General features: G+C 51.2%; 1 protein-coding gene across 1 annotated transcript in view; it reads left to right on the top strand.

The window, feature by feature from the left end:
- The first annotated feature begins 7,177 nt into the window (after positions 1–7,177).
- The window catches only part of BACH2 (BTB domain and CNC homolog 2), a 381,025-nt gene continuing 367,034 nt past the window's right edge, over positions 7,178–21,168 (top strand). Inside the window, exon 1 of the mRNA XM_062187613.1 lies at positions 7,178–7,241. The gene's annotated coding sequence lies outside the window, so the exon portion shown is untranslated. The remainder of the gene's footprint in view (positions 7,242–21,168) is intronic.

Genomic DNA, 21,168 nt, shown 5'->3' with positions numbered 1-21,168 from the left:
CCTGCTCGGACTCCAGCAAGGTGAGCACGTCGCCCTCCCGCACGGGGCCTTTCACGTTGCAGATGATGGAGCACGCACCTGCGTGCATTGTCCCTGAGAGCCGGTCCTGCCCAGCACCTTGGTGACCCTGGCCAGTTTGATGGGCTGCACTCTACTCCTGTCCATGATGGCGGCTCGTGGCGGACGGGCAGAGAGTGAAAAATCTCTTCTAAGAGACAACTTTAGCAGTATATAGCAATCTTTCCAGACTTTTTTTTTTACACGTATAAAGGCATTTTGTTCCACAACTAAGATCATATAATAGTGTTCTGTGAGTTGTTTTCAAACATATTAATAAAATATTAACATGCCAATATACATATTTCTTCTAAATCATTTCTGATGTATCCATGGTATTCAATTTTATATGTAAACCACTCTTTAGCCAATCTTCCACTTAAAGGAGGATTTTTTAATTTTCTTTTGGCTATCATACAAAAACCTTTCTGGGCATTCTTACTTCATTCATATAATTTCCAATAAATATAATTTAAGATATTGATGAGTGATATGTTACAACAATTAATAAAATCAGTTAAGAGTAAAGTCATTGCATTTGTCAATTATTCATGCCTATTTGTTTTCTACTTTTTCATGTCTCATTAGCATAACAGATGCTCCTTCATGCGTATTGAAAGATTAGCTGTAAATCACCTAAGTTTATAGGTAATAGTGACATTAATTCTTTATTGTAGAAGCAGTCCAAGACTATATTAGTACAGACAGTTACGCTAGTTATTGCTTCCTCTTGGGAACTATTTCCAAAACCTTTCTTAGGAACCAAGGTGACCTTTGGGGAGACAGAGATGGAAGAAACAACAGAAATGTATAGTTCCTAGGAAAAAGGGTTGCCAGCCAAATTTAACAATAACTAGATGTGAAAATTTTGCATGATTCTTGTTACCATGGAAAACTCCAGGGCTCTCTAGTTTGGAAGACACCGATCATTTTTCAAACCCGTGTGAGATTTGGTACAATGAGAAGTAACGAATTGGCATAGCATGTCCACCAGGACTCCAGCAGCGACCCTGCCAGGCCCTGTGCTGTCCAGACACCTTGCTGTATTTCCTGACACTCGTTCACAGCTAAGCCTTCTCCTCTCTCTCCCAGCTTCCTCCCTCTTCACTTCTCCATCAACAGGCCATCTTGCTTCTTGCTCCACTACAGAAAGAGAATCTCTCGGGCACTTGCTCCCCATACTTCCCACAACCACATCCCCACCTCGCTGCACAGTCCCTCCTGTGCTGCCTGCCCCTGTGTAGCAGGGATGCACTGGCCTTGCCCCACGTATGGCCACATTATCCAACTCAAGAACTGCACTCCAGAAACACTCCTGCTTCCCTTCATGTGCACATCCTCTCTGGATGGGCTTAGTCCCACCAAGGAGCTCTACTTTCTCCCATAACCGGTGAGCCATTTCTCTGCTCTCTGCTTCACAACAAAGCCCCTCTGAAGAGTGGGCTACACTCATCACTTCTACTCTCTTCTACTCTCAAATCCACTCCTGGCCAGGGTTCAGCTCTACTCTCCCCCACCCAGTCAGACATCACTGACCCACAAGTGTCAATGTGGGGACAGGCATTTGGCCTAGAGGTTAGAATACTCACTGCCCGTATCAAAGTACCTGGGTTTGAGTTCCACCTCCAGCTCCTGCCTCCGGGTTCCAGCTAATGAGGACCCTAAGAGACAACAGGTAATGGCCCAAAAACTTGAGTTCCTTCCACCCACACGGGAGACCTGGATGAATTCCCAGCTCCTAGCCTTGGCTTGGCTTGGCTTGGCTGTTGTGAGCATTTGGGAAATGAGCCAGTGGGCGGGAGCTAGACTTTCTCTCTCTCTTGGCCACCAACCCGAAAGAAATAAAAGTAAAAATTTTAATAAGTCAGTGTTCTCGTTCTATTTGAACCATCCGCAGCATTGGCACAGCTGATTACTCCCTGCTTTTCAAAACACTCTCTCACTTGGTTTCCAGAACACTGCATTCCCCCCACCTCTCCCCCGCCTCGCTCTCCCTTTCTCTCACTGGCTGCTGCTTCTCTGCCTCCTCATTCAAATTGTCCTCTTTCTTCCTCTTCCTGACCTCTAAATGGTGCCGTGCCCAGTCTTCATCCTTGGGCCTCTTCTCCACCTGTTTCCAGATGCTCTCTTGCTGATGACACACAGATTTCTTCCTTCCTTCCTTCCTTCCTTCCTTCCTTCCTTCCTTCCTTCCTTCCTTTCTTTTTGACAGGCAGAGTTAGACAGTGATAGAGAGAGACAGAGAGAGTTATAGACAGTGAGAGACAGAGAGAAAGGTCTTCCTTCTGTTGGTTCACTCTCCTAATGGCTGCCACGGCCGGCGCCACGCAGGTCTGAAGCCAGGAGCCAGGTGCTTCCTCCTAGTCTCCCATGCAGGTGCAGGGATCCAAGCACTTGGGCCATCCTTCACTGCCTTCCCGGGCCACAGCAGAGAGATGGACTGGAAGAGGAGCAACCGGGACAGAACCGGTGCCCCAACCAGGACTAGAACCCAGGGTGCCGGTGCCGCAGGTGGAAGACCAGCCCAGTGAGCCATGGCGCTGGCCGCACAAAGATTTCTATCTCTAGTTGGGACCTCTCTTCTGAATTCTCAGTGCCCGCATCTAATCACCTGCTCAACTTTTCCACTGTTACTTGAAAGTCAGAGTTACAGAGAGGGAGAGACAGAGAGATCTTCCATCTGTTGGTTCCTTCCCCAGGTGGTTGTAACAGCCCGATGCTCGCTTTTTCCTCCCCTGCCGCTACTGCTATAGCCTTCATCATCACGCTAAATGGACTCTCTGTTAACCAGTTGCCAAGGGCTGAAATCCAAATTTTCTTTCACTCCTCCTTTTCTCTGATTCCACATGTGAGTGATCAGTCAATCCCATCCAGTTTTCTTTGAACATACACCTAGATTCCATTTAGGGCTGTTGTTCTAGTCCAGATTACTGTCTTCTCTCCCTTAGTCTACCTCAGTTGCTTTCTGCCTTGTCTCTCTGTCTGCATTGTCTTCTACACCAAGCAGGCAGAGGGATCCTCAAGCAGTCGAGCTCAGATCATTTGCTTTCTCTACTGAAATCTCTATCAACACCTTCCCATTTCACCTAAAATTAAAGCCTGCAGGCTGTCCCTCAGGCATCACCTCCCGCCACTCTCCCCTAACTGCTCTTCAGCATCAGTCTCAAAGTCCTCTTCGCCATTTGGTCCACTCTACCTCAGGGCCTTTGCATTTGCTCTCCTGACGTCTGGAAAGCTTTCCTCCTTAGAAATCCTCAGAAACTGCTTCCTCACTTAACTCATGTCTGGGCTCAAATGTCCCCGCATCAAAGATTTCCCTGACCCCACCACTCAGTCCTTCCTGAGCTTCTGGACCTAGGTCACTTGGCTTCACAGCACTCTTTCCCCCAGTCATCTACCATACAATGTGACACATTATACACATGGATGTGGCTCACTCTCTGTCTCCCTCTCTTGCCCTGATGGCATTGCTAGAATGAGAATTCCATGGGGCCACAGGCTATTCGTTTTCACATCAGAGCTGATGGAATAACACCGACCACAAGGGGTAGTTCAACAGTAGTTGAACCAACCACCACTCAAAGCTATTCAAATGTCACCAGTCCTCCAAAGTGTCACCTGTGCAGCACAAAGCTGAGGTTTCATGGTTTACATACACTCCAGAATACCTGGTTTTGAAATGATCAACCCTAATCACAATTCTGCGGAATTTGTCCCAGTGAGTAGAAACGCAATCCTTCTCAACAGAACTTCCTTCAGCACACTGGCTGCTCCAGGCTCCTACCACTCAGAATTCACTCTTCCACCAGACTTCACTGGATGTTACCTTTGTCCCGCTGTGCCTCACTCAAGGCAGCACCTTGGAAACTCTGCCTACAACAGCAACACCCATTACATTTTCTCAACAGTATCAGATCTTGTACAAGGTGCTAGGGAGCAAGAGAATCAGACTCAAGAGTGGCCCTCGTCTTTCTCCTGTCTTCCTTGCACATTTTATTTTTTCCTGTTTTATTTTGTAAAATCAGGGAGACTTCTAGAATTAAGGCTTATTAGCTTCCTTGACCTAAGCATCATGCCGACTAGACCCATCACAACCACGCCTGAGTACAAAGGTATTGTCCCTGGAAACCCTCTCTTGCTTAGAGAAATATCATGGGTGAACTCATGGTTCCAAAACAACCCGCACACGTGGTTATGCAGAACGAGTGGCAGGAAAGAAAAAGGTTGACTGTTGCAGGCATGGAAAATCAACTGACCTCTCGACAAGTTACCGCCATGAACGTGCGGAGGGAAGGACCTGCATCTGTTTTCCATGGAGAACACCTCAAGGGCCAGAGAAGCACATTTAAATGCGGGAAAGAGCCAGCAAGCACTCCTGCCAAAGGTGCTGGGGTGTCCCCAGCCCAGCCTCTGCTGCAGTGCTGCTGAAGGAATATCCAGGACTTGACTTGCCGTTCCGAAGGTCCTACAATTCTTTTCTTTTAAAATAAAGATTTATTTATTTGTTTGAAAGAGTTACAGCCAGAGAAGGGGGGGGGGGGGGGAGAGAGAGAGAGAGAGAGAGAGAGAGAGAATCTTCCATCTATTGGTTCACTCCCTAAGTGGCTGCAATGGCCACAAACCAAGAGCTTCCTCCAGATCTCCCATGCAGGTGCAGGGGCCCAAGCACTTGGGCCATCTTCCACTGCTTTCCCAGGCCATGAGCAGGGAGCTGGATAAGAAGCAGAGCAGCCATGATTGGAAGTGGTGCCGGCTGCTGGCTTTGCAGGTGACGGCTTGACCTGGTACACCACAACCCAGCCCACTTCTAGTGCTTGAACATAAAATGAATAACGAACTCCCTGCTAGACTTCAAGCTCCTCAAAGGCACAGATTGTGTCTTGTTCACAGCCACCAAGTATGTGATTGCAGACCTGGACACGACCTTAGGGGTTAGCTAGTGCTAATTCCATCTCCTTGAATGACTTGATAATGCAAGCCAGCACCGTGGCATTAGGCTTTGTTCATCTCTACTTGTCCCATTTCACACTAGAAAAGCTGCAGCCTCACTCTTTAGGCAAGTAGGCTAATGGGAAGGACCTGGTAGCCATCACTGTATCCACCTGGGACCAGAGACAGTGATGAGAGCAGCTTGCAGCAGCAGCCTTCTGCTACCCAACTCCATGCTGATGAACCCAGTTCTGCACACAGCGGGGGAGCCACGACCTGCTTGGAAAAGAAGTAAATTTATATAACCTTCATAGGCATGTTCTCCATCCTGGATCTTTCCAGAAAAGCACTGATGGCATTGCCAAAATGCATAAAGGTATCTCCAAGACACTCCTAACAGGGATAAAGAATGCAGAAGTGGAACCACCCACCAGACTAGGTAGAAATGGCCTGAACAGGGCAGATCAGGGACCAGGATTTTGTCATCAGCAGGGGTCTCAGAAACAGGGCAAAGGGACACTGGGACCTAAAGTCAAGTGACCGAGGGCTACTCTGAGCTCCAACGGTTTTTCTCACCTAAAACCCAAAAGGGTTAGCAAAGAAAACGTCCCAGGCCAGGCCCAGATCCACATGTCAAGGCCTTGCAGCGCTGTTAGAAAAATCAGCTTAGCGCCTTCAGCTTGCTTTTGGCCGTGGCTTAGCTTTCCACACAGCCGTTCCAAATGGGGCCTTTAAAAATTCTGCCCTCAAATCGAAGGTGGCTGCAGCCACACTCCGGGTGATATCACGAGACTCCCAGGGCGAGGCTCCCCTGCTTCCTCAGCATATGCCAGTGCCTGTTTTATAGGGGGGATTTACGATCCTTCCCTCAGTAGAGCGAGCCAAAGTTTTATAATATTCATTAAAAATCAGCACCACATGCAATAATACGGAATAGTGCCCTTACCCAAGGGGCCAAGTTATAGGTGTTTAGGGAAACGTGGCAGAGTTTCCTGGCCTCGCAGCGGGTAAAGCTGCAGGCAGCGGCACTGCACTCACCCAACCTAATTTTACTGCAAGCGTATCTCTCCAGCCTCGGTCCCTAACGACTCTCTTAAAACCCTAACTACCAAGCTGTCTCCTGACGGGGCAGCCGCGCGATGGCCATAGGGGCAACACCCTGCAGCCTCCAGGGACAGGCTGGCAAGGTGGCTGGAGCTGGGGAGCTGGCCCTGGACTTGAGCTTCCCACAGAGCGAGCGCTCTTTCCATAACCCGGCCGGGGGTGCTAAGACGTTCCTGGAATGGGGCAGGCCGAGGCGCTCCTGAAAAAAGATCCAAACGTCAGCCTCGCTCCTGGGTCGGGTGCTCCTCTCGGTCGGCCTGCCCCTGGGCAGAAGCAGGGGTCCGGTCAGCCCTGGGGGAAGTGGGAGGGAGAGGGGTGCGTGGAACACCTTTTCGGGCTTGTCCAGGAAAAACGCGCAGACGACAGCGCAGCAGTCCCAGGTCTCGCTCCCGGGCCTGGAGGCAGTGCCCTGGGCTCTGGCCCCTCTCCCCCCCTGGCCTCCCCAAGCCCAAACCCCTAGCCCTGCTCTTGCAAGGCCCTGCCAGCCGAGCGGGCAGCCCCGCCCGGAGCAGAGGGCTCTGCGGGCCGCGCGGCCGCACAAAGCGGGGAGCTCGGCGCGCCCCCTCCCGCGAGCCGGCGGAGCGCGCGCCCGCCCCCGCCCCCGGAGCGCCATTCGCGGAGCGGCTTACGCTAGTCGCCGGGCGTACGGCGCCCCAGCGGCCGGGGAGGTGCGCTGCCCGGCTCCCGTAAAGTTATTGTGAATGGGGAGCGGGTGACGTCAGCGCCGAATGTCAACAATGTAGCGATTGAGAGTGTGGGCGTTCCAGGGAGAGCGCAAGCCGCGCGGCACGGAGCAAACACCGCCGAGCCGCCGCCGCCGCAGCAGCCGCCGCCGCCGCCGCCGCACAGCACAGCAGCGGCCGCGCACGCCCGGCTGCGGTCGCACAGCGCTCCCGCTCCCGCCGCCGCGCCCTCGCCGCCCGCTCCCGCCGCCGCCCCGCTCTCGCCCGCTCCCCGGCCGCTTCTCGCCCCTCCCCTCCCCCTTCCCGGCGCACTCGGGGGCTGGGAACGAGCTGCCATGTGATGCGCGTCCCCTCTGCGAGCCTTCGGTGACCCCCCGAACCGCCCGCCGCGCCGGCTGCTGGGACGGGGCTCGGGCCGGGCAGACGTGGGGACGAGGAGGCGGAAAGGACGCCAAGTTCTCCGGCGAGGTGAGTCCCCGGCCCCGGCGGGGCGGCGGGCGAGCGCGCAGGGGGAACGGGTGCGCGGGGCAGGCGGGGAGGCGTGGGGAAGCGGAGCCGCGGCCGCCCTGCCCCGCGCCCCGCGCGCAGCCGCCCGCCCCGCGCCCTCCCGCTTTTATGGCATTTTCTAGGAACGGGAAGCGGGTGGGCGCCGCGGCGAACGGGCGCTCTGCCGCCCGGCTGTTTACGGCGGGCGAGGCGGCATTGTATTTTGCTCGCGTCGACGGGTGTTTTGGAACAGCAGGGGGAGGAGGAGCAGAGGGTAATAAGTCAGGCGCGGGAGGGCGGGTGGAGCGAAGCGCGCGGCCGCGGGAGCTGCCGCAGCTGTCAGACCCACGGCCCTGCCCCGGCCGGGCCAAGCCTGGGCCGCCCGGCCCCCAGGCCCGCGAGCCCCGCGCCCAGCCGGGCCGCCGCCTCCCCGCCCGCGGCGTCCGCGGCCGCCGCGCCTTTGCGCTCAGCTGTCAGCCGCCGCCGGTGGCCCAGACCGCAGCGGCTGGCGGGAGATCCAAGCCCAAGTTCAGGCTCCCAGGAAAGGGGCGGGTTGGGGGCTTCGCGGCGCACACCTGAGTGGAATCTCTGCCTCCTGGGTTGTCGGAATGCGTCCCGCGGAGCTTAAACCTGGGGCTCGAGGCTCGGGCAGGGAAGCCTCGCACCTCTCTCTCCTAGGGTACTGCACGAAGCCTACGTGCAGCGCACGCACACAACCCCGGAGCTCCACCTGGGGATGTCGGTCGGGGAGACCCCGGCCCCCCAGATCGAGGCGCGCCGTGGGTCTCGGTTCTAGCTGCCTGTGCGGCCGGGCGCTCTGGACAGGGCGGCGGGCGGCGCTCACGGGCTACCCCAGCTGCCCGCGAGCCGGGGACTCCAACTAGCATCTCGACCGCCTCGATCTGGATGGGGATTTGCAAGAACTCGGGCCGGGTTGGGCGCAAGTGTCTCCCTCGGGGCTTGTGGCGCGCGGGTTGTCCCGCACCCTCTTGCTTGCAAGCGAGTTGGACAACTTGGAGGGGGGCGGAGTTCCCCGGGCGGCCAGTGTCCCGGCTGGTTTTGTCTGTGGCCCTCCTGGCCACTGCTGTCGCCGCGACCCGTGGCCGCCGGGGATCGAGGAGGACGAGGGCGCCCCCACCGCGAGACAGAGCCGCAGACGCCCCCGCGGGCGCGCGGGTGGGGAGGCGCGGCGTCCCCCGGTGTTCACCTTCGCTGTCTGGTGCTACAGTCTCTCACTCTGTGAAGTTCATCTGTTGAGCGTATTTAACTAAAAAGGGTAATTACTTTAGATAAAAATCCTTTCCTGCCTGGTGGGAACCTTGGCGGAGATGATGCCTAATGAGATATTTTGCTTTTGTCTGTTTAGAGTAAAATTAGAGATGTTAACTCTGATAACGGTTTTCTCAGATCATTAAAATGTAACATGTAGGAAGGGCATGTTGAGTTGCGAAGGCTCTGGCTGACGTGCTGAGCGTGGAGGGCTGCCACTCTCGTGGAGGGAGGGGGCGTCTGGCTTCAAATGGGAGCCCACCCCACCCTCGGTCTCCAGCAGCTCGCAAGGGAAACGGCGTGTTTTTTTTTTTTTTTCATTCTTGCAGGTAATAATAACCGTGAGTCAAAATGACATCTTGTTAGAATTAGTCTTTAGTCTGTAAGAGAGATTGCTAAATTACAGTGTTGCGTTCAGACTGCTCCAGTGAAAGGTCTGTCAGCATTTCCATTATAAATTCAGTTCTTCAGGAGTTTATAATTTCACCACAAAACTTTGAGTGGCTGCAATGTGTTTTTCCCTTCCAGGGTTCTGGTTTAAAAAAAAAAAACAACATGCATTGGCTACCCACCTCTGTCCTATTTGCTGTTGTTGAGACTTGAACATCTTTCAGATGGCACAGGGATTGGGGGGTGGGGGATGGAGAAGAAATGGGTCCCAGAAGTGGTAAAAAAAAAAGCAACCATGGAGTAAAGTACTTTTGTTAGAATGTAACTTTATGTGTGCAGAGCAGTGTGTTCATTCTGGATTTTGGAAGGCTTCGGATTTGCTGTTTGGTGATCATACATGTGTTGGGTGAATTCTGTCTATTCTGCAGGTAGAATGACATGCCAGTTGGGATCACAAGGAGAAACACTCTCGTGTGTGTGTGTGTGTGTGTGTGTCTGAACTCAAAATTTTTGAACACCCCTGGCAGTTACTTTTCAGTCCTTGTTACGTTGCATGCCAGGATCTGCCCTAGAGAAGAAGGGGTGAGGCAGAAAGGGAGGAGGCAGTGGAGACCCCCCTAGTTCCCCTTCAATGTTGCCAGAGCCTGGAGGAAGCTATGTATTCCCTGGCTGTTGAATTATGCCCTTCGACTGGGTATCGCCCAGCAGTTCCCTTCAGGTGCTCCCCTCTGGCTGCTGGGTGAGGGGCTGAACCCTTTGCACACCGCCTTGAAATTCCCTGGATGAAAGGCAGTGAATGAGTGCAAAGTATTGTTCCTCAGATATGGAATTTAATGATCCATTACAGTTCATCAGGAAAATGCACTTTGCAGTGATGGTAGGAAGCGTTTCCACCTGATAGAGGGTAATAATAACTGCTTAAAAGTAGCTTCAGATTATAGATGAGACAATTAACTCTAGCCATGTGCTCTTCAATTTGTTGCAATTCATTTTGTGATCAAAGTGAGCCTCAGAGAGCCAGATGGTCAGGTTCATGTTCAAATCTCTCTCCTCGGCCAGCCCTTCACTTCTGGGCCCACTGTCTGCACAGCCACCGGGACTGAGTCATTCATTAGCGCTTGGGAGCTGTTCCTTAGCATTTGTAATCGAGGCTCCCAGGATGCCAACAAAAGGGTTCGGGCCAATCTGCATTGTTGAGAGCAGTTTAATTTTACTTGGATTAACTGTCACTTTGGTGGCCAGTGTGGATCCAGCTTTCAGAAGGAGGAGAGACCTTGGTGGCACTCTGGCTTTGCTGTGGGCAGCTCCCCTTGTTTCTGGCCCTTGGATTTCAGTGGGGAGGAGGACGTCTGGTATCTTTTGCATACTGGCCTGATTGTTGAATGGATGAGCACGTATTGGAGTGCATCCACACCTTCCTGTTTGTGGAGGGGGTGAGGAGCAGGACCTGCTTCCTGGGCATACCACCTGTGCAGTTACCCTGCTACCCCCACCCCACCCCGAGGACTTCACACATGGTTTAAGCTTCCGCTGTTGTCTTCTTGAAATCTTTAATAACTCTTGACCACGGGTTCACCACGCCCTACAAATGGTGTGGTCCTGGTGAGGAGGGGGTGTGTGCTGGAGCCGCGGGCGACCACTGCTGTGTTGCAGCTCGCTGCTGTCGACTGTTGCCGGGCAGGAGTTGGTGGGAATGCTGGCTTTGTGTGGCCACATGGTCTAGTTTGTCCAAGGGAAGCTGGATTTGGGGATTCCTAGGTGGAGTCTGCTAATTTTTTAAAGGCTTGAATTAAGAAAGAAAACTTGAATGAGAGCACATCTAAGCGCTAGTGCTGGCCTGGTGGCCACCCGAAATGTCTTACCTTTCAAATTTCGGTATTTAATTATTTTCTGAAGACCTGGCACATATTGGTTGATCTGTGAGTGTGCAACAAAGAAATGGGTGCCACTGTTAGAACAACTGAAATATGTTATTTATATATATATATATATATGACGTTAGCACTGAGTCTGGCTCAGGGATTGGCAACTTCTTTTCAACAGAGAATTCAACATAAAAGGCCAAATAATTAGTAGCAGAGGTACAGTGTAGTCCTCCGCATGTATATAATTCATTGTTTTTGAGCCCTCTGCTCAGTGTTGTTAGTGCCCAGATGGGGTAGCATGGCTCTTTAAGGACTGGAGACCTCCATGGGAGTTTGGCATTTGGAAAGACCCACTAAAATAATGAACTTGACTTGTTGAATGCTCTTGGTGTGCCAGTGGCAGGGCTCACTACTTTCCCTGGGCATACCTCTTGGCTCCTCAAAGTGACTCTGGGAAGTAGGCATTGTGCCCATCCTATGAAGCTGGAAGGTTCCGATCTTAATGTCGGAATGAACTGCATCTCAATGCAATGTGTTTTCTTGAGGGTCTAAAGATTATTTCCCCATCCTGTATACACTCACACACTATACCCCTGAGTCAGCCATGGGCGTGGCGTAGGACTGTAGCATGTAGATAACACGGCCCCTACTCTCAGAATAGGGAACAATACAGCCGGAACATGCAGGATGGAATGTATTTGACAAAATCTGCAATGTGGACGACAGCGTACATGTGCCTCCCGCTCTGCTTTCCCTGTGTGGATGCTGAAGAAGCTTCAATGACATATGACCCTAATAGAGGTATTTGAAGTTCAGAAGTCAGGGCTGGTTGCAAAAATTGGAATTTCTTTGGTAAACCCGATAAGCAGCTTTGTGCAGAGCTGGAGCCGTGTTGGGGGAAAGCAGCGCACAGCCCTGGGATTGAGGGAAACAGCTCCGCATTGTCAGTGACAATGTATGACCCTTGACTGTCTCGTCTTTCAGTTTCATGTCAATATTTACAAATTGTTCCAGTCCAAATTGAAACCTGTTGTGACCATAACCTTTCCTCAACTCCTTAAGATTGCCCAAGATGTAACTCACCCTGTGTTTGGGTCTGGAATGACATGTAATAGACAAGTGGTGCTGGCTTCCTTTGTCAATTCAAGGTTTCCACATTTTTGTTAATTTCCAATACAATCCACCTGAAACTGAAAGGCAGTCTTCCTATCAGCATTCAGCTCAGCTGCCTCAAAGCTGGAAGCATCCTGGCGTCCTTTTCAAGGGCCCTTTCATTTCTGAAGAATATGTAAATCCAGCCTCCTCCTCCTCCTGCTAGTGGCACTACTTCAAAAATCAGGCAGGAATTTCGCCTTTGTTTTTTCCAAAATAATAAACCTCCGCAATCTGAAAGCCTTTTCACGCGCATTGATGCCTGGCACTGGGCTCAGCCCAAGCGCCTGGGTCTCCCCCAGCGACCGCCTCAACCCCGATGCCCCAGCACATTCCCCGGCTTCTCTTTCCTTTTGTTCCCCAGCCTGATCATGAATTGTCCTTTAGTTCTGAGACGTGTCATTTCTCCTCCCTGACCTTTTTTTTTTTGTTCCTTTCCTGAAGGCTGTAGGACAGGCTGCTGCCGCTGTGCTGAGAGCCGCGTGGGCTCGGCGCTCCCTCCCGTGCTGTCACCTTTCATCTCTCCTTCCCCAAGCAGCCGCATCCCGCACCCCTTGTTATCCTCACCAGTCCCTAGGGTCCCGGGCATGCACACAGACTCCCAGGGAGTTTCAGAAGGGAGCTGTCTTGAGTTTCCAGGGCCCACTGGAGTCCTGCACTGTGGTCTTTTGGTCCCTCTTCCCCGTGTCCTTCCGCCCAGGGTTGGGATGTGCATTGAGTCTAATCTACAGAAAGCTGGGGTCCTCACACTTGGGACAGAGGAACAGTTCCTGTTGTTCCATAGGTAGAGAGCAAAGCGTGCCTGCTCAGCAACTTTCCTTCCCATGCAGTGCCCGGGTGTCTGCCGGTCGTCATTTTCTGCCCGTCCCATAGTCTATGCAGTAGAGAGGCTTGAGGCTAGTACAGGGTGGGCCCGTTGTCCAGAAACACCGTTCATAGAGGCAGATGGCTCCTTCACTCCTCAAGTGCATGTGTGCCCAGTGTCTCCGGAGTGGCCGGCATCATGTTAGACATCCTTGGTGCTAGTGGGGAGCAGGTTCAGCCCTGGGCCCCGCCCTCAGTGGGAAGGAAGACACCAGGCCTTTAGGAACAGATACCTGCTTCCCGGACGGAGGGTTCCAAGTGTGAGAGCGGGCCGTGGGAGGATTTGACTGGATGGGGAGGTTGGGGAAGCCCCCCCAAGGGAATTGTGGGGTGAACTAACTGTGGCCCAGGCCAGTCTGAAACTGAGGGTGTGCGTTTTCCTCCTGGCCTTCTGATCCTGTTAGTCCACTGCTGTCTTTGGCCCTTTACTGCACAGACTGCGACATAACACCTGAGGCCATTTTGGCAAAAGGTGATTTCTTGTGTACAGAGTCCAGAATTGATTTATTTACCAGTGTTTTCAGAACCTGATAAAAACAGAACGAATGGCCAAGAGTTGCTGTTCACTTCCATATAGGTTAGGGTTCTTACTTTGAGCACAGTTAGGGGCGTTTTGGCGACACTTGATTGGTCAGATTCTAGGTGGACGGTCCCTCTGGGTCATCTGAAGTGCCTAGGACCTGTGCAGGGATCTGCAGTGAATGTGAGTTCGGCTTCAGTCTGAAACCTCTGGCTGCCCTGGAGCAGGCAGTTTGCATCCTCTGCACACCGTCTTGGAGGCACAGCTTCGGAACGCTGATGGTGTCCATTTGCTAGAACCCCAGAATTTCCTTTGTCTTTGGTGATAGCTAAGCTGTGTGGAGAACTTCCGAGATGCTCTGCTTACACTAACACATGCAGTCCTCGTGACACCCGGAGCTGGGCGTCTCGGTGGCAGAAACCGTAGCACAGATGTCACTCAGCTAATGAATGGGTGGCAGAGCTGGAACTGGAAGCTGGCTGTCTGGCGCCAGGGCCAGCTCTCTTAGCTACCCCACTACGCCCTTCTCTTTCTGTCTCTCTCCTTTACTTCTTCATTTGAAGTCAGAACCGTCCTCTGTAGGAGTTCTCAGGAGTGGAAACGTGGGCCAGCTCACGCTGGAATATTGGGTGTCTTGTGGACATCTGTTTGAAAACTACAATTGAAAAGAATTCCTGAGGGAACCCGAGGGAGTGCATCTCTTGTCTCTCACACGACTTATGAACAAATTGCATTCCGGACATCTTAGCTCCCACTTAGGGGTCAGAGGAAAACTCGACGGCATGGAAAGGCAAAAGAACTGTCTTGGGCCATGAGAGAGCCCTGGCTCTGTCCTCAGGGTTTACCTGTGACTCACCCCCTATACCTTGCTGTTAGGGAAGAATTTGTTTTTTACCTTTTTTTTTTTTTTTTTCTTTTTGGTGGGGTAGAGAAAGGAGATTATCCCTCTAATAAGTATTCTGCTGGAAATTCTTACTTCATTCAGAACCAACTTCATGAGAGTCCCTAATTAGACATGTTAGCTACCAGCAACAGATAAATGCAGGCAACCTTTGTTCTCATGCTGGTCAATTTCAGGAAGAGATTAGCTTGCCAGATGAGCATGTTGCAACCCTGGCACTGAGTGGTGAATGGTTTTAACCGACTCAGCTTGGCCGTGGGTTTGGGGTGACCCCCAGCCACCCTGAGTTTGCAGGGTCACTCTTCAGAATGCTGGCTCAGCTCTGCCGGGGCAGTCACCCTGGCTGCCGCCTGTAGTCAAGAGGCACTATTCCTGGGAGCGACTTGAACGCTCGGCTCAGGAAATGATCAACAGTATGAATGTACTGTGCTGCTTTTTCAGCATTTAGTTCAAATTCTGGAGATGGCTAAATGGGGAGACGCGTGTGTCAGTGTTGGAGGTTTTAAGTGATTAAAAAAATCAACTCGATGAATCTGTGCATAAAGATGTCTATGCAAACAATGATGAGCTTCAATCGAAGCTGCTGATTTAGTGTGAGAATTACTTGCATTGATTTGTAGACTATCTCTATGGGTTCCAGATTCCATATTATGCAAATGAATAAGCCCCGAAAAGTCAAACTGGAAAAAATGAAAATGAACTCTGAACGACATTAGCAAGAGGGAAATGTCGACATAGGTTGAGTTAGCTCTTCCTGTTCGTCCATGTCCCCGGCAAGGTCAGTGTCACGGCTGATGGCTTCTGTCTTGATTATAAACAAGTGGGGCAGGGTGTACGTCAGCTCTCCCAGCACCCTCTTTCTGTCTTTGCTCTTTGGCTTTGTTCCCTGGTGCTTTTTGGCCACCCAGTTCCCCTAACTGGTCCCTGGACTTCCACCTCAGGGAAGGGTTTTATGAACAGGTTTTGCTCAGATGTTGGTAACTGTGAGCACACCCAGTGCATGGCTTTTCAAGGCATCAGCGCATTCATAAGAAACAAAGCCAGAGAAGGAAAACCCTGAACATGAGGTTGTTAGCATTTGCCACACTGCTAACCTGGTGATGGAAGTACATTTCTGAACGAAGAAAAAGCTCTTTATAAACCTCACCCTGGGCAGAGAATACAGGGAAGCCAATTCAAGGATACAGAGCAGACCCCAAATGCAGAGGGTTTAATACTACAGTTGTCAGTGAGCCTCATCGCCCTCTGCCAGGCACTTGGGTTTGATCACATAAACCTATGTGGCGGGTTGCGGTGGTGGTTGACATTTAACCAAGCTACCAGGGACAGGCAGGTGGTCCGTGATGAGGGACTTTTGTCAGTCAGCAGTAATGAGACCAACATTCTCGTATCCCCTTGAATATTGAATCTTAGGAGAAAAAAAGCACTGAATCCAATCTTACCTACCCTCTCTGCCTTCCAGTTTCATTCATAAAAATTGGTAAGTGTATTTCCAAATTGGTAAGTCCCATACTGTTGGGGTGGTGGTGACATCCGGGTGTGAGGGGAGTTGATTGGTGAAGCCGTGCTCAATTTAGTAGGGTTGCTGCCTGGTAAAAGCTGGCCGTGGAGAGTCTGGAGTTGCCCTCCAGACCACCCCTCCCCCACCACAAACTGCTGCAGCAACCATGCTATGCTGAGTTGATGGCGCCATCTAGTGTCTGTGTGTGGAACTGTTCCCCTGGCCTCGGTATCCCTCCTCTGCTGTGGGTCCGCCTGAGCAGGGTGCCCGGGAGGTGTGTGTGTGTGGGGGGGGGGGCTTTCTCTAGAACTGCTCTGTCTCGTGAGGACCTGGCTCCAGCTCCGACTCTTCCTGTGTCTGCCCAGCTGAGTTAGGCCTCTGTCTTCCTTTCTCCCAGACTTCATTTCCTTCCACTTTGTAGCTCTTTCTCCACCTTATTTTTTTTTTTTCTTCTAATTGCTGATCACTGTTTTTGGAGGGAAAACATGAGGACTCAACACTCGGCAGTGTAAAACTGTTTCTGAGGATATGGTGTGCTAACCTAGGAGAAAGCCAGGCACTGCAGAATGAGATTAATCCCAGAAGCCGTATCGGAGAGCTGGGGTGAGGCTGAGGATGAAGTCCAGTAGCGTCAATTAGAGCACTTTGGCCCCCCGTCCTGCTCCAGCTAGGCGGCTCCTCTGAGAGTGTTTTCTTTTTGTCGGATCCTTACACTGTCATTTTCTGTTCTTTAAATTGCAGATCTAACTCCCCACCCAGGGTTTAAACTCCAGATTGTTTTCACGGGCATCTCGGAGTGCTGTCTCACTAGCACCGCACCATGCCTATGGCAAAGTGCACTCTGAGTGCCAGGCAGCCGGGTTTCCCATGGCCCTTTGAATCCTGTAGTAAATGAAAGGGGGGAGGGGGCCACGAAAAAGCACGTTGGGCAAACTCTAGCAAGGGATTACTGCCCGGTGTGCATGGGATCGGAATGAGCCCACAGGTCTAAGTCTTCCACATTAGACAACACATTGAAAATTTCCACTTAGGTTAAGCGTCTTGATGTTGTGGGTTTGAAAGTAAGTCCCCTCTGAAAAACAGGAACTGTGCTTGTCTGTTACGAGTTCTGTGGTCGGTATGGCGGCTATTTTGATTTTTCAGAAGGGGAGGAAAACCAGTTAAAATTAACCGGCTCCCGAGATTTGAATGCAGCTGTTGCACACATGGCAACACCGAGAGTAAGTTGTTTGTTTATTGCCGGTATTAATTATCACTCGCCGTTCCTTCTGGGTGAGCAGTGGCATACATTTTTGTATTGTGGGTCTAACCTTGGAAAACAGGAACTGCAGGGGTAGAGAGGTTCCCATTAGCTCGTTTGCATGTACCCTTGTTTTTGTTTTTGCTGGGTAGGTGTGTGCACCTTAAGTATGCAAGAGTCATTTAGCATGTCAGCAGTCTCCTTCCACAAGCGCATGCTGACTCATGCAGCTGTTCAGCGCTCAGCTGACCGCACTGTAAGCTGCCCACGGTACCAGCGCCGCCCCGGGACAGCGCCGGGGCAGCTCGCTGCCGAGAGGATCTTCGCAGATCCGCGGACGCTGTTGAGCTGTGTGCCCTTCTCTCTCCAGGAGCCAAACCCAGCCTTCAGCTTGCAGGGTAGAAAAACTGGACTGGCTTCTACCCGTGCTGCTCCAAGCGTCACAGCGTTTCTGGAAATGCCTTAGGAAAACTGATTGTTGTTTCATTTCCTTTTCTGGGGGAAACCTTTCTTGGAGTAACGGAAACCTGACCCACTTCTCCACACCCTCATCGCCAACCCCTACCCCGAGGGAAGCAGGTGCCCCCCAGTAGAGCTCAGGCGGCAGAGGGAGTGAGAGTCACTTGCCTGGCGTGCTTTCTCATGGCTCAAGTCCCTGTGTGATGACAGCTTTTGTTTATATGCACTGTGTGTTATTGAGGTGAAAACAAAACACCTGACCCTAGGTCATTTTCAAGCCAGCATGTATTTTCTGAGATGGTTTCACTGTTTGTTTTCGGAGGTCGGTTTTGCTTATTTTCATCGGAAAGTATGAAATGGTGCCGCTCTCTGAGGTTTTGGCATTCACTTCCTCTGGTGTAGACAGAGGTCGATCGGCTCATCCTCAGCGCTGTGGAGAGGAGGATTAAGGGCAGATGTGCCTGGAACTGGATAGCTGCACACAGCCTGGAGGAGCTCAGCTCCCGGCACCTCTCTGTCCAGTAACGAACACATAGCGCCAGTGTCTGTGCAACACCATGGGATGGAGCTCCTGGTTTCCGCCCATACGAATGACTCATCAGTATCAATAGAATTGTGACTTCTAATAATAACCCCATGCAAGACCTTCAAAACATGTGGTTTTAGCCTTGCTCTCAGTGAAAGGTTGGAAAATATTAGTTGGAGCTTTCTTAAAGAATTCTGGTCTTTTGGTTTTATGAGAGTCCATCGGTGTGCCGATGGCCCCCCGCTGGCTCTTCGTTGCTGCTTCTGGTTCCCTTGTGATGCAGGGACCCAGTGTGGGCCACGTCTTCCTGTAGCAGCAGCCCCCCATCTGGGCTGTGCTTTGAGGGAAATGTGGCAGAAAAAGCCAGCCTTCCCTGCACGCAGAAAGGAAATCACCAATAGAGCCTGCAGTCCCCCGAGCCGCTGGCCGCCTACACAGCACCAACTGTGCAGGGCTGCGGTGGTGCCCAGTAGCCTCGCCGGCCGGTGAGTCACTGTCAGAGGATTCCAAGAGGAAGGTTAGCAGAAAACACGAGTCAGAGGAGACAACAGAGTGGGGACGGAGCCACTGGCTCGGCAAGATGGGGGGGTGGGGGCACTGCTGTGCTTCACACTTCCCAGGGAGTTCAAGTGTATGTTCGTGCTTCTGCAGCTTCTTTGTTAACATGTGTCCGTGCGATGGGGGATTCTTCTAGTGCAGCTCTGGTTTGTTTTCCCTTGCAGTCTGTCGGAGACCCTGTCCTCAGCTCAGTGCCACAGTGGCCTCACCCACACCCCTTGACTTTTTGCATTCTGTAGGTTGAAACTGCATTTCCATACCGTGAGACCAAGAGGCAGATTGTTTCGTTTCTTCTTCTCTCCAAAGACTCGCCCTTGGGGCACGCTGCCTTCACTTTGTCATCAGTGTGTTGGCTGCGGAAGCCAGAGGCTTTTGTGCTTCCTGGCTACTTAGAGGTTTGCTCTGGAAAAGAAATCCTCGAAAGGGAAGCTGACCACTGGAATTTTCTGAGTTGCACTGTTGGGTCCACCTTGCCTCTCGGCCACACTGTCTGAGATCGGTTCTTTTTGTCTCCATGTCGCCATGGTCTCAGCATTTTGGATCTTTGAGCATAGATCCTTCCTGCTTCTCTGCTCTTTTTTTTTTTTCTTTTTTAAGATTTATTTATTTATTTGAAGGCAGAGTTACAGAGAGGCAGAGAGAGAGAGAGAGAGAGAGAGAGAGAGAGGTCTTCCATCCAATGGTTCACTCCCCAGATGGCCGCAATGGCTGGAGCTGTGCCGATCTGAAGCCAGGAGCCAGGAGCTTCTTCCAGGTCTCCCACATGGATGCAGGGGCCCAAGGCCTTGGGCCATCTTCTACTGTTTTCTCAGGCCATTGCAGAGAGCTGGATCAGAAGTGGAGCAGCTGGGACTTGAACTGGCGCCCATATGGGATGCCGGCACTGCAGCTGGCAGCTCTACATGCCATGCCACAATGCCGGCCCCTTCTCTGTTCTTTTCTCCTTTGGCTTAGTGTGGGATTCCCAGTGCCTGGAACACCGCTGGGCACTAAGAGGCACGCTCAGAAGTGGCCTGTTGAGTGAGTGAATGTCCTGCACGACTCTGCTGCTGTAACAATCATCTGTGACATCTTGCTGCCCACAGAACAGTCAGTGCTCCCCAGTGCAGCATTTATATATGTGATGCTCAGTCTCACTGATAATCAAACACGTAGGTCAAAATTGTAATAACTTACCGTGGCAGACCTTCTGGATGGGTGCAGATGAAAATATCTGGTTATACTTTGTGTTGGTTTGCATGTGGATGAATGGGAGTTCTTGTATACAACTGGTAGGAGTACAACTTGGCACAATAACACTGGAAAAGAGTTTATTACCTAATCAGGTTGCACCTGTAGATAACTTTATAATTTAACAATCTTACTCAAAGGTACATATCCAACAACATCTCTTCCCTGTATATTTAAGAAACAGACAAAAATGTTCAAACAGCTGTGTTCATAAGAAAAAAACTGGGAGTGGGTATTCGGTATAGTGGATGGCCTGGATTGAGTCCCTGGCTCCTGGTTTCAACCTAACTCAGCCCAGGCTGTTGTTGGCATTTGGGGAAGTAACCAGTAGATGAAGATTGATTCATACTCTCTCTCTCTCTCTCTCTCTCTCTCTCGTTCTCCCCCCTCCCCCTTGCCCCCCTCCCATTTTCAAATAAAATAATTAACTTAAAAAATGGAACAAAAACTAAAAGCAAGCCAACTACTCATCAACATTATGTTATGTTGAATCAACACATTTTACTGTACTTATGCACTGGGATACTATTTGGCAGTGCATAATAGCTTTGAAAACCACGTATGGGAGGGTGCGGAGAGGCGGCATTGCTTGGTGGTTAGGAACAAAGATTCTGTCTGGGTTCAGTTTTGCCACTTAGGGTGTGATCCTGGGCAAACTTCTTAACTTCAGTGTACCTCGTGGTTCTCATCTGTACGTCGGGGACAATGGCACTGTCTACCTGATAGAGCTGTTAGAATTAAATGAGTTAGTATCCGTGACGTGCTTAAGAGAGGGGCATGTAGTGAGTTCTATGTGTATGTGAAACAAAGAAACGTGCGACAGAATGGGTGAATCTTACTATGGAATGAAAGAACCAAGACACAGAATGATCTGTGTGGAATGATTGTATTCATGTGAAGTGTGAAAGCAGGCAAAACTAAAGATAATGTTAGGAATACATACATAGGTGGTAAAACAAGAAAGGAAGTTCTAGGAGTAATGGTCATAAAATGAGTCTAATGGTTACCCGCAGAGCTGATGGGTGGAATGTACTGGGCAGGTGGCTCACTGGGGCCTTCAGAGTTCCTGCCAGTGTTTTATCTCTCAGCCTGGCGAGTGGTCCCAAGGATGTTCTTTTCTATAATTATTATTACTAAGTGTGTGTGTGTGTGTGTGTGTGTGTTTGGGTATGTGATCTACTAGATACATTTATGATCTATAAATTTTTTAAATATTTTTTATTTGAAAGGCAGAGTTACAGAGAGGCAGACAGAGAGAAGAGAGAGATCTTTCATCCATTTCATCCATTTCACTCTCCAAATGGCTGCAACGGCCAGAGCTGGGCCAATCCGGAGCCAGGAGCCAGGAGCTTCCTCTGGGTCTCCCACGTGGGTGCAGGGGCCCAAGGACTTGGACCATCTTCTACTGCTTTCCCAGGGCATAGCAGAGAGCTG

The sequence above is a fragment of the Lepus europaeus genome, chromosome 3 (assembly GCF_033115175.1).
Source record: "Lepus europaeus isolate LE1 chromosome 3, mLepTim1.pri, whole genome shotgun sequence".
NCBI lineage: Eukaryota > Metazoa > Chordata > Mammalia > Lagomorpha > Leporidae > Lepus > Lepus europaeus.
Note: the sequence above shows the minus strand (reverse complement) of the source record. Positions and strands in the feature narration are given on the sequence as shown.